Here is a 12,406-nt window from a genome sequence, read left to right on the forward strand (position 1 = left end):
TGCAGGACTTCTCTGGTGGGGGAAATGGGTAAAAATCCACCTGCCGATGCAAGGGACACAAGTTTGATCCCTGGTCCAGGGGAATTCCATGTGCTGAGAAGCAACTAAAACCTGTGTGCCACAACTACTGAGCCCGTGCTCTGGAGCCCACGAGCTGCAGCTGCTGAAGCCCATGTGCCTAGAGCCTGGGCTCTGCAATAAGAGAAGCCACCACTAGAAACCTGAGCACCACAGTGAACAGCAGCCCCACAGCTAGAGAAAGGCACTCGCTCAGCAACGAAGAGCCAACATAACCCAGAATAAATAAATAAACCGATTTGCAGACTTAACGACACTTCACCCCTACATACTTCAGCACCGATTTTGCGATTGAACAGCTGTCTTGGTTTGTGCTGCTTCAACCGAGTACCATAAACCAGGTGGTTTATAAACAACAGAAATTTATTTCTCACAATTCTGGAGGTTAGAAGTCTGAGATCAGGATGCCAGCCAGCATGGGCAGGTTCTGGTGAGAACCCCCTTTTTTATATGGAGGAGAGGGCAAGAGGACTCTCTTTCGTTAGAGTGCTTTTCCCATTCACGAGGGCTCCACCTTCATGACCTTATCACCTCCCCAAAGGCTGCATCTCCTAACACTGTCTCATTGGGGGTTAAGATTTCAACATATGAATTTGGGGGAGGGATACAAACATTCATTCCGTAACAACTATCATACAATTAACATATACCCACAAATGAACATTAATACATAATCTTATCTAATGTGCAGGACATATTCATATTGCTCCAATTGTACCAAAAATGTCTTTTATGGTTTGTTGTTTTATTTTAATCCAGGAGCCCATCAAGGATCATTCCTTGCATTTCGCTGCCATGTCTCTTTAGTCTCCTAAATTCTTGAACAGTACCAATGCCATGTTTATCTTTCATGGCCTTGTCTTTTTAAAAAAAATGTGGTCCAGCTGTTCTGTTGAATGTCTTACAGTTTGGGTTTGTGGGCTCTCCACCCCTATCACTATTAGATTTGGAAGAAGCACTGCCGGCAATGTTGCGGAGTCCATAGTTCATTATGTCCGGAGGTTGACATTATGTCCAGATGAGTGATGCTCAGTTTAAATCAGGTAGTACCTTCCATGTCTCCCTTTTCCCTTGATAATTTCTAAGTATTTGGTATGTGGGGGAGGGGTGAATACTTTGTTTCTTCCTGTCTTATTCTCCAACAACCTTTTATCTACTGAAAGCTTTTAGTGCCCATTGCTGATTCTTGCTTGACTCAGGTACATCAGTTGGTGCGTAATATTTTTTCTACTATCAAATATTAGTATCAGTACTATCTAGAGAATTTCCTGGTGGTCCAGTGGTTAGAGCTCTGCACTTCTACTATGGGGCATGGGTTTGAAATCTGGTTGCGGAATTCAGATCCCACATGCAGGCAATGTGGCCAAAGTAACAACAACATCAAACCCCACAAACAACATCTAGTACTCTGAAGAAAAAAAATAAAAACCCAAGAATGTTCAAGTATGATCAAAAAGAAGGTAGAAAACATTCTAATTCATTAAAATATTGACCTTACATTAGAAAAGAATTTTGTGGTGTGATTTCTTTCTGTTTTGCCTTTAAACAGTCAACCAATGTCCTCACCTGCACAATGTAAGTATTGCTTGTTTCTTTATTAAGGAAGGTAGGTGATGTGGGAAGAAATCAAGGCCCACTGTTGTAGGGCAGTCTTCTCTCACGTAGTCTAGATGAAGTGTATACTTGTGCAAACAAAAAATAATAAGAGGATAGATAAGTCCTGGACAAGTGGTAGAGATAAGAATACTTTCTTTGGCAGCCAGGTAGAACTGCTCACCTAGCTGCCCATATGCCCCTCCCACCCTTGTCTCTGTGGCTTGCCCTTTGCTCACACTAATTCCTATGCCTGGAATGTTCCCCATCTACCCTTGAGTCTGCAGGTTCATTACTAAAATATTACCAGTAGTTCAAGAGTGAACTCTTCTATTAGAACCTTCTTTAACTTCTTCTCTAAGAAGTGAGTTCTCCCAACTCCTTACATATTCCAAAAACAGTTTACCTCAATCTTTTGACTGTCCAATGTTAAATCATTGTCTAACTTGGGTTACTTAAGTGTGTGGGTCCTTCTAGACTAAATGCTCTCTGAGGGTGAGCTCTCCTTGTGATTCGCCTGGGCTCCCTGGAAGCCCCTCCTGCTGGTACTTTGAACTTCTGTTACTTTTAATTGAGTAAATGAACAACAGTCAATGTCTCAATAAACTATACTTAAGTATATTGGAATTGAATTATGCTGGTCATAATCTTGATGAGAAACTACTCTTGCTGCCTGTGCTTAATTTTTTCAAACATGTTCCTTACAGTAGTGGGTTAATAAGGAAGTTTGCTTTACTCCCTTCCTCTAGACAGAGGGAAAAAAATAACAGGAAATCACCCCACTGCAAACAATGAAGATGAATATCAAATATTTGTTCCTTTCTGTACAAGAGGACTTATGCATGATATTAGGTCATCGTAGTTGCTCTTGAAAGAATCAAAGTTGCTTTGAGCTTTAAGAATTTCCAGTAGAGCAATTTGGCTGTTTTCATCTAAAGGAAGTAAATAAAATACAGCCCTTAACAGAAATAATTAGATTTTATTCCAAATATCCATAATCATCCGAAAACTGTGTTTGTTATCAAACTTGCAATTCAGGAAATTAGTCTGATGCTGCAAGCAGATAACTTGCTTCCTTTCTGTGCTCTTGTACACTTTGTACATTGTAAAAAAAAAAAAGAAATAGAACATATATTTTTTGAGTAACTTCTTTGTCACTAAAATATTACATGTTTTAAAGAGTATGTACATTTTATAGGAGAAACTGGGTTTTATAGATGATAAAACAACAACAACAACCTTGCTTCAAATACACAGCAGTTGTTGTTTAGTTGCTAAGTTGTGCTGGCAGATTCTTTACCATCTGAGCCACCAGGAAGCCCCAAGAACTACCATATGATCTAGCAATTCCACTTCTGGGAATATATTCAAAAGAAACAAAACCACTAATTTAAATAGATAGCTGTACCTCCAAGTTCATAGTAGCATTCCTCACAATGGCCAAAGACATAGAAAAAACCTAAGTGTCCATCAACTGATGAATGGATAAAGAGAATGTGGTATATATACACAATGGAATATCATTCAGCCATAAAATCTTATCATTTCCAACAATAGGGATGAGGCTTGAAGACATTATGCTAAGTGAAATAAGTCAGATAGAAAACGACAAATACTGTATGATCTCACTTATTTGTTGAATCTAAGGAAAAAGAACAACAAAAAAAAACACCTTGCAGAAAAAAAATCAGATTTATGGTTTCCAGAGGTGGAGAGGAAGATGAGGGGGAATTGGAGGAAAACAAAAAAGGTACAATCTCCCAGATACAAGGTAATAAGTACTAGGGATGAAATGTATAGCATGATGACTATCGCTAACACTGCTCTATGATAGATAGGAATGTTGGGAGTAAATTCTGGGTTCTCACCACAAGAAGAACATTTTTTTCCTTTCCTCTTTCTTTTTATTTTCTCTGTATGAAAAGATGGATATTAAATGAACCTACTGTGGTAGGTAACCATTTAACAATACACATAAATCTAACCATTATGCTGTGTGCTTTAGACTTGCACAGTGATATATGTCAATTATTTCTAATAAGTTCCAAGTTCAGTCATTCAGTCATGTTCAACTCTTTGCAACCCCATGGACTGCAGCATGCCAGGCTTCCCTGTCTGTCACCAACTCCTGGAGCCTAATCAAACTCATGTCCATCATGTTGGTGATGCCATTCAACCATCTCATCCTCTGTCATCCCCTTCTCCTCATGCCTTCAATCTTTTCCAGCATCGGGGTCTTTTCATTTTTTTTTTTTTTTTCGGGGTCTTTTCAAATGAATCAGTTCTTCGCATCAGGTGGCCAAAGTATTGGAGTTTCAGCTTCAGCATCAGTCCTTCCAATGAATATTCAGGACTGATTTCCTTTAGAATGGACTGGTTGGGTCTCCTTGCAGTCCAAGGGACTCTCAAGAGTCTTCTCCAACACCACAGTTCAAAAGCATCAGTTATTCTGCATTCAGCTTTCTTTATAGTCCAACTCTCATATCCATACATGACTACTGGAAAAACCATACCTTTGACTAGACGGACCTTTGTTGGTAAAGTAACGTCTCTGCTTTTTAATATGCAGTCTAGGTTGGTCATAGCTTTTCTTCCAAGGAAAAGTATCTTTCAATTTCATGGCTGCAGTCACCATCTGCAGTGATTTTGGAGCTCCCAAAAATAAAGTCTCTCACTGTTTCCATTGTTTCCCCATCTATTTGCCAAGTGATGGGGACAGGATGCCATGATCTTAAGTTTTCTGAATGTTGAGTTTTAAGGCAACTTTTTCACTCTCCTCTTTCACTTTTATTAAGAGGCTCTTTAGTTCTTCACTTTCTGCCATATGGGTGGTGTCATCTGCATATCTGAGGTTGTTGATATTTCTCCTGGCAATCTTGATTCCAGCTTGTGCTTCTTCCAGCTCAGTGTTTCTCATGATGTACTCTGCGTAGAAGTTAAATAAGCAAAGTGACAATATACAGCCTTGATGTACTCCTTTCCCAATTTGGAACCAGTCTGTTGTTCCATGTCCAGTTCTAACTGTTGCTTCTTGACCTGCATACAGATTTCTCAGGAGGCAGGTAAGGTGGTCTGGTATTCCCATCTCTTGAAGAATTTTTCACAGTTTATTGTGATCCACACAGTCAAAGGCTTTGGCATAATCAATAAAACAAAAGTAGATGTTTTTCTGGAACTCTCTTGCTTTTTCTATGATCAAATAGATGTTGGCAATTTGATCTCTGGTTCCTCTGTCTTTTCTAAATCCAGCTTGAACATCTGGAAGTTCACAGTTCATGTACTATTGAAACCTGGCTTGGAGAATTTTGAACATTACTTTGCTAGCGTGTGAGGTGAGTGCAATTGTGCGGTAATTTGAACACTCTTTGGCATTGCCTTTCTTTGGGATTGGAAAGAAAACTGACCTTTCCCAGTCCCGTGGCCACTGCTGAGTTTTCCAGATTCAGGGAGGGAACACAGCCGCACCCATCAATAGAAAACTGGATTAAAGATTTACTAAACATGATTGCCGGGAGAAATATCAATAACCTCAGATAGGCGGATGACACCACCCTTATGGCAGAAAGTGAAGAGGAACTAAAAAGCCTCTTGATGAAAGTGAAAGAGAAGAGTGAAAAAGTTGGCTTAAAGCTCAACATTCAGAAAACGAAGATCATGGCATTGGGTCCCATCACTTCATCGGAAATAGATGGGGAAACAGTGGAAACAGTGGCAGACTTTATTTTTTGGGGCTCCAAAATCACTGCAGATGGTGACTGCATCCATGAAATTAAAAGACACTTACTCTTTGGAAGAAAAGTTATGACCAACCTAGACAGCATATTCGAAAGCAGAGACATTACTTTGCCAACAAAGGTCCGTCTAGTCAAGGCTATGGTTTTTCCAGTAGTTGTGTATGGATGTGAGAGTTGGACTGTGAAGAAGGCTGAGCACCGAAGAATTGATGCTTTTGAACTGTGGTGTTGGAGAAGACTTTTGAGAGTCCCTTGGACTGCAAGGAGATCCAACCAGTCCATTCTAAAGGAGATCAGCCCTGGGATTTCTTTGGAAGGAATGATGCTAAAGCTGAAACTCCAGTACTTTGGCCACCTCATGTGAAGAGTTGACTCATTGGAAAAGACTCTGATGCTGGGAAGGATTGGGGGCAGGAGGAAAAGGGGATGACAGAGGATGAGATGGCTGGATGGCATCACTGACTCGATGGACCTGAGCCTGAGTGAACTCCAGGAGTTAGAGATGGACAGGGAGGCCTGGCATGCTGGGATTCATGGGGTCGCAAAGAGTTGGACACAACTGAGCCACTGAACTGAACTGAAACATGGCCTCACCCATCAGAACAAGACCCAGTTTCCCCCTCAATCAGTCTCTCCAGTCAGGAAGCTTCCATAAGCCTCTTATCCTTATCCAAGAGAGGGCAGACAGAATGAAAATCACAATCATAGAAAACTAACCAAACTGATCACATGGAGCACAGCCTTGTCTAGGTCAATGAAACTATGAGCCATGTGGTGTAGGGCCACCCGAGACGAACAGGGCCTGGCAGAGAGTTCTGACAAAACGTGGTCCACTGGAGAAGGGAATACCAAACCACTTCAGTATCCTTGCCTTGAGAGCCTCATGAACAGTATGAAAAGGCAAAAAGATAGGACACTGAAAGATGGACTCCCTAGGTCGGTAGTTGGCCAATATGCTACTGGAGATCAGTGGAGAAATAATTCCAGAAAGAATGAAAGGTTGGAGCCAAAGCAAAAACCACACCCAGTTGTGGATGTGATGGGTGATGGAAGTAAAATCCGATGTTGTAAAGAGCAATATTGCACAGAAACCTGGAATGTGATGTCCATGAATCAAGGCAAATTGGAAGTGATCAAACAAGAGATGGCAAGAGTGAACATCAACATTTTAGGAATCAGTGAACTAAAATGGACTGGAATAGGTGAATTATTTCTAATAAAAACTGGTAAAAAAAATTATGTAAAAAGTGAAAATAATTTTAAAAAAAGAGAGAGATTCCTCTAGTCCCCTTGCCGGTGCTTGGCCTGGGACTCATACCTAAACCTCATCAGCACTTACGTAGCTGAACACATCGCCCCATTGTTGGTGGTGGCCACCTTACAATCACAGGTGGATCCAGCCCACAGGTCAAGTTTACACACAGAGGAGGCAGAGCCAAGAGAACGAAGGAAAGCCGGGGACTGGAGCCCACTCTGGACTTCCACTTATGTGAGATATACATTGCCTTATTACATACGCTACTTTAAACTCATTTTTTTTTCTATATTAAGCTAGAATCATCCTGACATGGAAATTATAATCATTTAGTATTGTAATAATAATTATTTAGTATTGTCCACTGAATAAAATTTCTTTAGTGATGGGATAAAGGCTAGTCACTTTATAAACAACCCTTTCAAGATGGGTAAAATAATCACCCCCATTTTATAAATAAGAAAATTAAGCTTCATTTGGTTGAGTGACTTGTTTAAAGTCACAGATCTGGTCAATACTGAATATGGGAATCAAAGATGAATCTTTTTTTTTTTAAGGAATATTTCTTTCTTTCTCTCGTTTTTTCTTTTGGGCTGTGCTGTATCTCTGTTGCTCCACGTGAGCTTTCTCTAGTTGCAGCGAGTGGGAGGCCACTCTCTAGTTGCGGTGCTGAGGCCTCTCAATCCAGTAGCTTCTGTTGTTGCAGAGCACCAGCTCTAGGCTCGTGGGCTGCTGTAGTTGTGGCACAGGGCTTAGTTGCTCTGCACTCTGTGGGATCTTCCTGGATAAGCGGTCCAACCTGTGTCCTCTGCAGTGGCAGGAGGATTCCTAACCACTGGGCCACCAGGGAAGTTCCCAAACTAGGATCTTTTGACACCATGGCTCTGTTGCCTTCCATATCAATGAAAGGATGAAGGTCCTCATTTTCATTAAGGAAGAACTCAATCAATGGAAAGTTTTAAAACCATTACTTGGCAAGATTCATTGCTTCTCCCTCTTTCACTAAAGAGATATTGCCAGAAAGCTTCAGTGACATAAATGAAAACATCCATGTCCAAAATGGCCAGGCCAATCATGGAGATTTAGCTGAGATAGGCTAGATTACGCTGACGTAACAAAACCCTCAAAAAATTGTAGTGTATTTATAATAACAAAGGTTTGTTTTTGCTCGTGCTGCGTGTCTAAAGAGAGGTAGGTAGGGACTTTGCTTCACAATTTTCTTACTCTAGGAACCAGGAGTCAGAGAAGCCACCATTTCTCATATCACCACAGTAAGGGAAAATAAAGTTCCAGAGGGTCTCACACTGGCAATTACATGTTCTGACTGGCAAGTGATGCAGGTCACTTCCATTAAGAACATATTGCCAAAACTAGACATATAGTTTCACCCAGCCAGTCTTCCACGTCCCTAGAAGGGGAAGAAGACTGTGTATTTTTTCTGTGACCACAAGCTGGTTATACAGGTAGGAGAGAATGCCTGCATTAATGTTTGTTCTTAAAATAAGACATAATAATGTAAAATTGATAGCTTATAAATTTCATGGAACCCTTAAAGAAACTTTCAGTTCAGCTCAGTTCAGCTCAGTCCCTCAGTCATGTCTGACTCTTCGCGACCGCATGAATTGCAGCACGCCAGGCTTCCCTGTCCATCACCCACTCCCGGAGTTCACTCAAACTCACTTCCATCGAGTCAGTGATGCCATCCAGCCATCTCATCCTCTGTCGTCCCCTTCTCCTCCTGCCCCCAATCTGTCCCAGCATCAGTCTTTTCCAATGAGTCGACTCTTTGCATGAGGTGGCCAAAGTACTGGAGTTTCAGCTTTAGCATCATTCTTTCCAAAGAACACCCAGGGCTGATCTCCTTTAGAATGGACTGGTTGGATCACCTTGCAGTCCAAGGGACTCTCAAGAGTCTTCTCCAACACCACAGTTCAAAAGCATCAATTCTTCAGCACTCAGCTTTCTTCACAGTCCAACTCTCAGATCCATACATGACCACTGGGAAAACCATAGCCTTGACTAGTCAGACCTTTGTTGGCAAAGTAATGTCTCTGCTTTTGAATATGCTATCTAGGTTGGTCATAACTTTCCTTCCAAGGAGTAGGCGTCTTTTAATTTCATGGATGCAGTCACCATCTGCAGTGACTTTGGAGCCCCACAAAAGGTACTTTTACAAATATGACTGGATTTAATCTTCACTAAAACCCCATGGAGCAGGTATAGCAGACATATGTTAATATCACCCTATTTTGTAGGGGACTAAGCAGGTTATCCAGGTTGCCCAGGGTTACAAGTAACAGACCCGCGATTCAAACAGTTTGCCTGTACATCCTACATGACCTGTAGTATACTACACTACCTTTAAGAAACATATTCATCTCCTGAGTATTAGCACATTAAAGTATTGTCAAACACATGGGCAAATATTAGCTTTAAAAACAAAAACCTGTGAGGTTTCCCTGGTAGATTCCACAACTCCATGAATTAAGTCCAGATAGATGGAGAAGGCAACAGCACCCCACTCCAGTACTCTTGCCTGGAAAATCCCATGGATGGGGGAGCCTGGTAGGCTGTAGTCCATGGGGTCGCTAAGAGTTGGACATGACTGAGCGACTTCACTTTCACTTTTTACTTTCATGCATTGGAGAAGGAAAGGGCAACCCACTCCAGTGTTCTTGCCTGGAGAATCCCAGGGACGGGGGAGCCTGGTGGGCTGCCATCTATGGGGTCACACAGAGTCAGACATGACTGAAGCAACTTAGCAGCAGCAGCAGCAGCAGTGATGGCAGCCATGCATTACATATACCTGTAATGTGTCAGAAAGACAGAGGCAACCTACTAGTCACCCACCACCATCATAGCCTTCTAGGGACAGAACTCTCTCAAATCTTCTGAGAAGTAGTAAAATCATAACCAAAATGTCTCTTTCTTCTTTCCTTCTGATTTTTTTTTGGGGGGGTGGGCGGAGAGCAGTGGTGAACTGTGCAGCTTGTGGGATCTTACTAAATCATTCCCCGACCAGAGATAGAACCTAGGTCCATGGCAGTGAAAGCCCACATCTTAACCATTGGGCCGCCATGAAACTCCCTCCTTCCTTCCACTTTGACATCAGTTCTGGCATCAGTTCAGTTCAGTTCAGTTCATTTCAGTTGCTCAGTCGTGTCCGACTCTTTGTGGCCCCATGAACCGTAGCACACCAGCCCTCCCTGTCCATCACCAACTGCCAGAATCTACCCAAACCCATGTCTATTGAGTTGGTGATGCCATCCAACCATCTCATCCTCTGTCGTCCCCTTCTCCTCCTGCCCTCAGTCTTTCCCAGCATCAGGGTCTTTTCGAATGAGTCAGCTCTTCCCATCAGGCGGCCAAAGTATTGGAGTTTCAGCGTCAACATCAGTCCTTTCAATGAACACCCAGGACTGACTTCCTTTAGGATGGACTGGTTGGATCTCTTTGTAGTCCAAGGGACTCTCAAGAGATTTCTCCAACACCACATCAAGAAAGAAGAAAAAGGGAAGACCTCCTAAGGGAACTGGACTGAAAGCAGGGAGATGCAGTTATAAACTCCACTCTATCAGACCAGTTGTGTAACTTTAAGCAAGTTATTTAATCTGTTGTTACCACTGACAATAAAATAATGTCTGTGGAAATGCTTTGCCATCAGTAGTTATTCACTCAATATTTAAAGCCAAGCCTCTTCTGTGTGCTTCAGTTCAGTTCAGTAGCTCATTTGTGTCCAACTCTTTGTAACCCCACAGACTGCAGCACACCAGGCTTCCCTGTTCTTCACCAACTCCCAGAGCTCACTCAAACTCATGTCCATCTATATGCTTGGTCTTAGGGAAAACACAAGAATAATTACAGCATGGTCTATACTGTGGGCATCTGTTGCTTTTGCATGTCTAGTTTCTATTAAGAGCACACAGCTTGAAGACTTGTCCTTTCCCCGACTTCATGAGGTCCGATGGGGTTCTCAGACACAAGGCCCTCCCATCCCCACAGCGCTGGGGATGAAGTCCAGGTTAGCTGGCTAGATGTGGTGATTGGCTCAGCAGTGGACACATAACCTAAATCACACCCTATCAGAGGCTTCCCAGACATGCAATAGAAGATTGCTGGTAGACACCCTCTTCTTGTGCCCCTAGATATAACCGTGCTGCAGGCTGGAACGGCGCCTTCTTCCTCAGTTACACAGAGGGAGAGTAAGAACGAAAACGTGAGACTAATATGCTGTGAGAAGGAGAGCAGATAGGAGCGCTGGGCCAAGATGGAGCCCCGAGGCCTAGTCAGCTTCTGGACTTTTCGGTTCTGTGAGTCAGTCGATTCCCTTTTATACGTGAGTTAGCTTGAGTTCAGTTTCTGTCACTTGCAATCAAGCGTGTTCTGACTGATAGTCTTGGTCCTCAGATAACTCATAAATCATATAACTACTTACTTAATAAAAGACGTGTGTGTGTTTAGTCACTCAGTCACATCCAACTCTTTGCCCACCAGGCTCCTCTGTCCGTGGGATTTCCAAGCAAGAACACTGGAGTGGATCATCATTTCCTACTCTAGGGGATCTTTCCAACCCAGGGATCAAACCCATGTCTCTTGTATTTCCTGCTAATTTTGTAACATACCTGTTGAGTTTAAGTACCTTGAAATGTCCTCAGCACCTTGGAATCTCACAGCTGGAAGGCAAGTTTCTAGTGAACTGTCCTAATTCCTTCCAACAGTGGAACTGGTGATGGCAAACTTTGTGTTATACCCAAACTTGCTATTGCCGCTTGTACTGTTTCATAAACTATCTATGATTTCTACTTTTAGTTTCCTTAAAATTGAGTGAGAAATTAAAGGTAATTGGGAAGCAATCTGAGAATAGAAGCCTTCTGGGTTTTTGTATTTTTTCCTTCTAAGCTTTTACATTTGTCTCTACCATGTCTAACTTGACAACAAATGTTTTCAAGCAACATCTTTCTTGAATCTTTTAACAATTAACTTCCTTTTCATATGAACATCTCTTTTGGGAGTTCATCACATTTCATCAGTGTATATAATATTTAATTTATATATATAAAATAAACAATAGGAGGTACAAACGTACTTATGGGTTGGAATATTCATTTCAATCATAAAAAATCCATCTTTTTACATTCATTTTCTGAAAAAAAATTTCAAGATGATTCATATATTAAGTGATAGAGTCCACTTAAGAAACGTTTAATTACCTTTATGTTTAAGACCATTTGGCCGTTAAGTCATATAATTTTGACGTGGTATATGTCCTTGTATTTCCATGGTTGAGCAGAAGGCCTGGCACCTAAAAGGCAAACATATTTGAATATTGAAAGAACCCTAGCTAGGGTATTAAGGGGTATTGTAGAAATAAGGGAGAACATATACAAATGCCTGCCTCCCTACAGTGGACAGCCTCTCATGCCAACCCACTCTTACACCACTGGGATGAGGCACAAAGCAGAACATGGGGTGTGATGTGTATGCTGGAATTTTTCAATTTCATGATGTAGGCATGCAGAGGGAGCTTTTGAAGGAAGTTACGCAAATAAAATCGTGTTGGGACCAAGATTGCTTGGAACTATGGAAAGAATGAATAAGAGGAGACTGAAGCTGAGACTGATGATTGCTAATGTGTGGTCTTTTCAAAACCTGGCACTTTCCTGTCCTCCCAAACTCTCAAGGATTCTGAGTTCTAAAGAGCCTAAAGTTGAACTTGCCACACCTTCTTCTACCTGCATCTGTACCT

This window comes from Budorcas taxicolor, chromosome 20, assembly GCF_023091745.1.
Source record: "Budorcas taxicolor isolate Tak-1 chromosome 20, Takin1.1, whole genome shotgun sequence".
In the NCBI taxonomy this organism is placed as follows: domain Eukaryota; kingdom Metazoa; phylum Chordata; class Mammalia; order Artiodactyla; family Bovidae; genus Budorcas; species Budorcas taxicolor.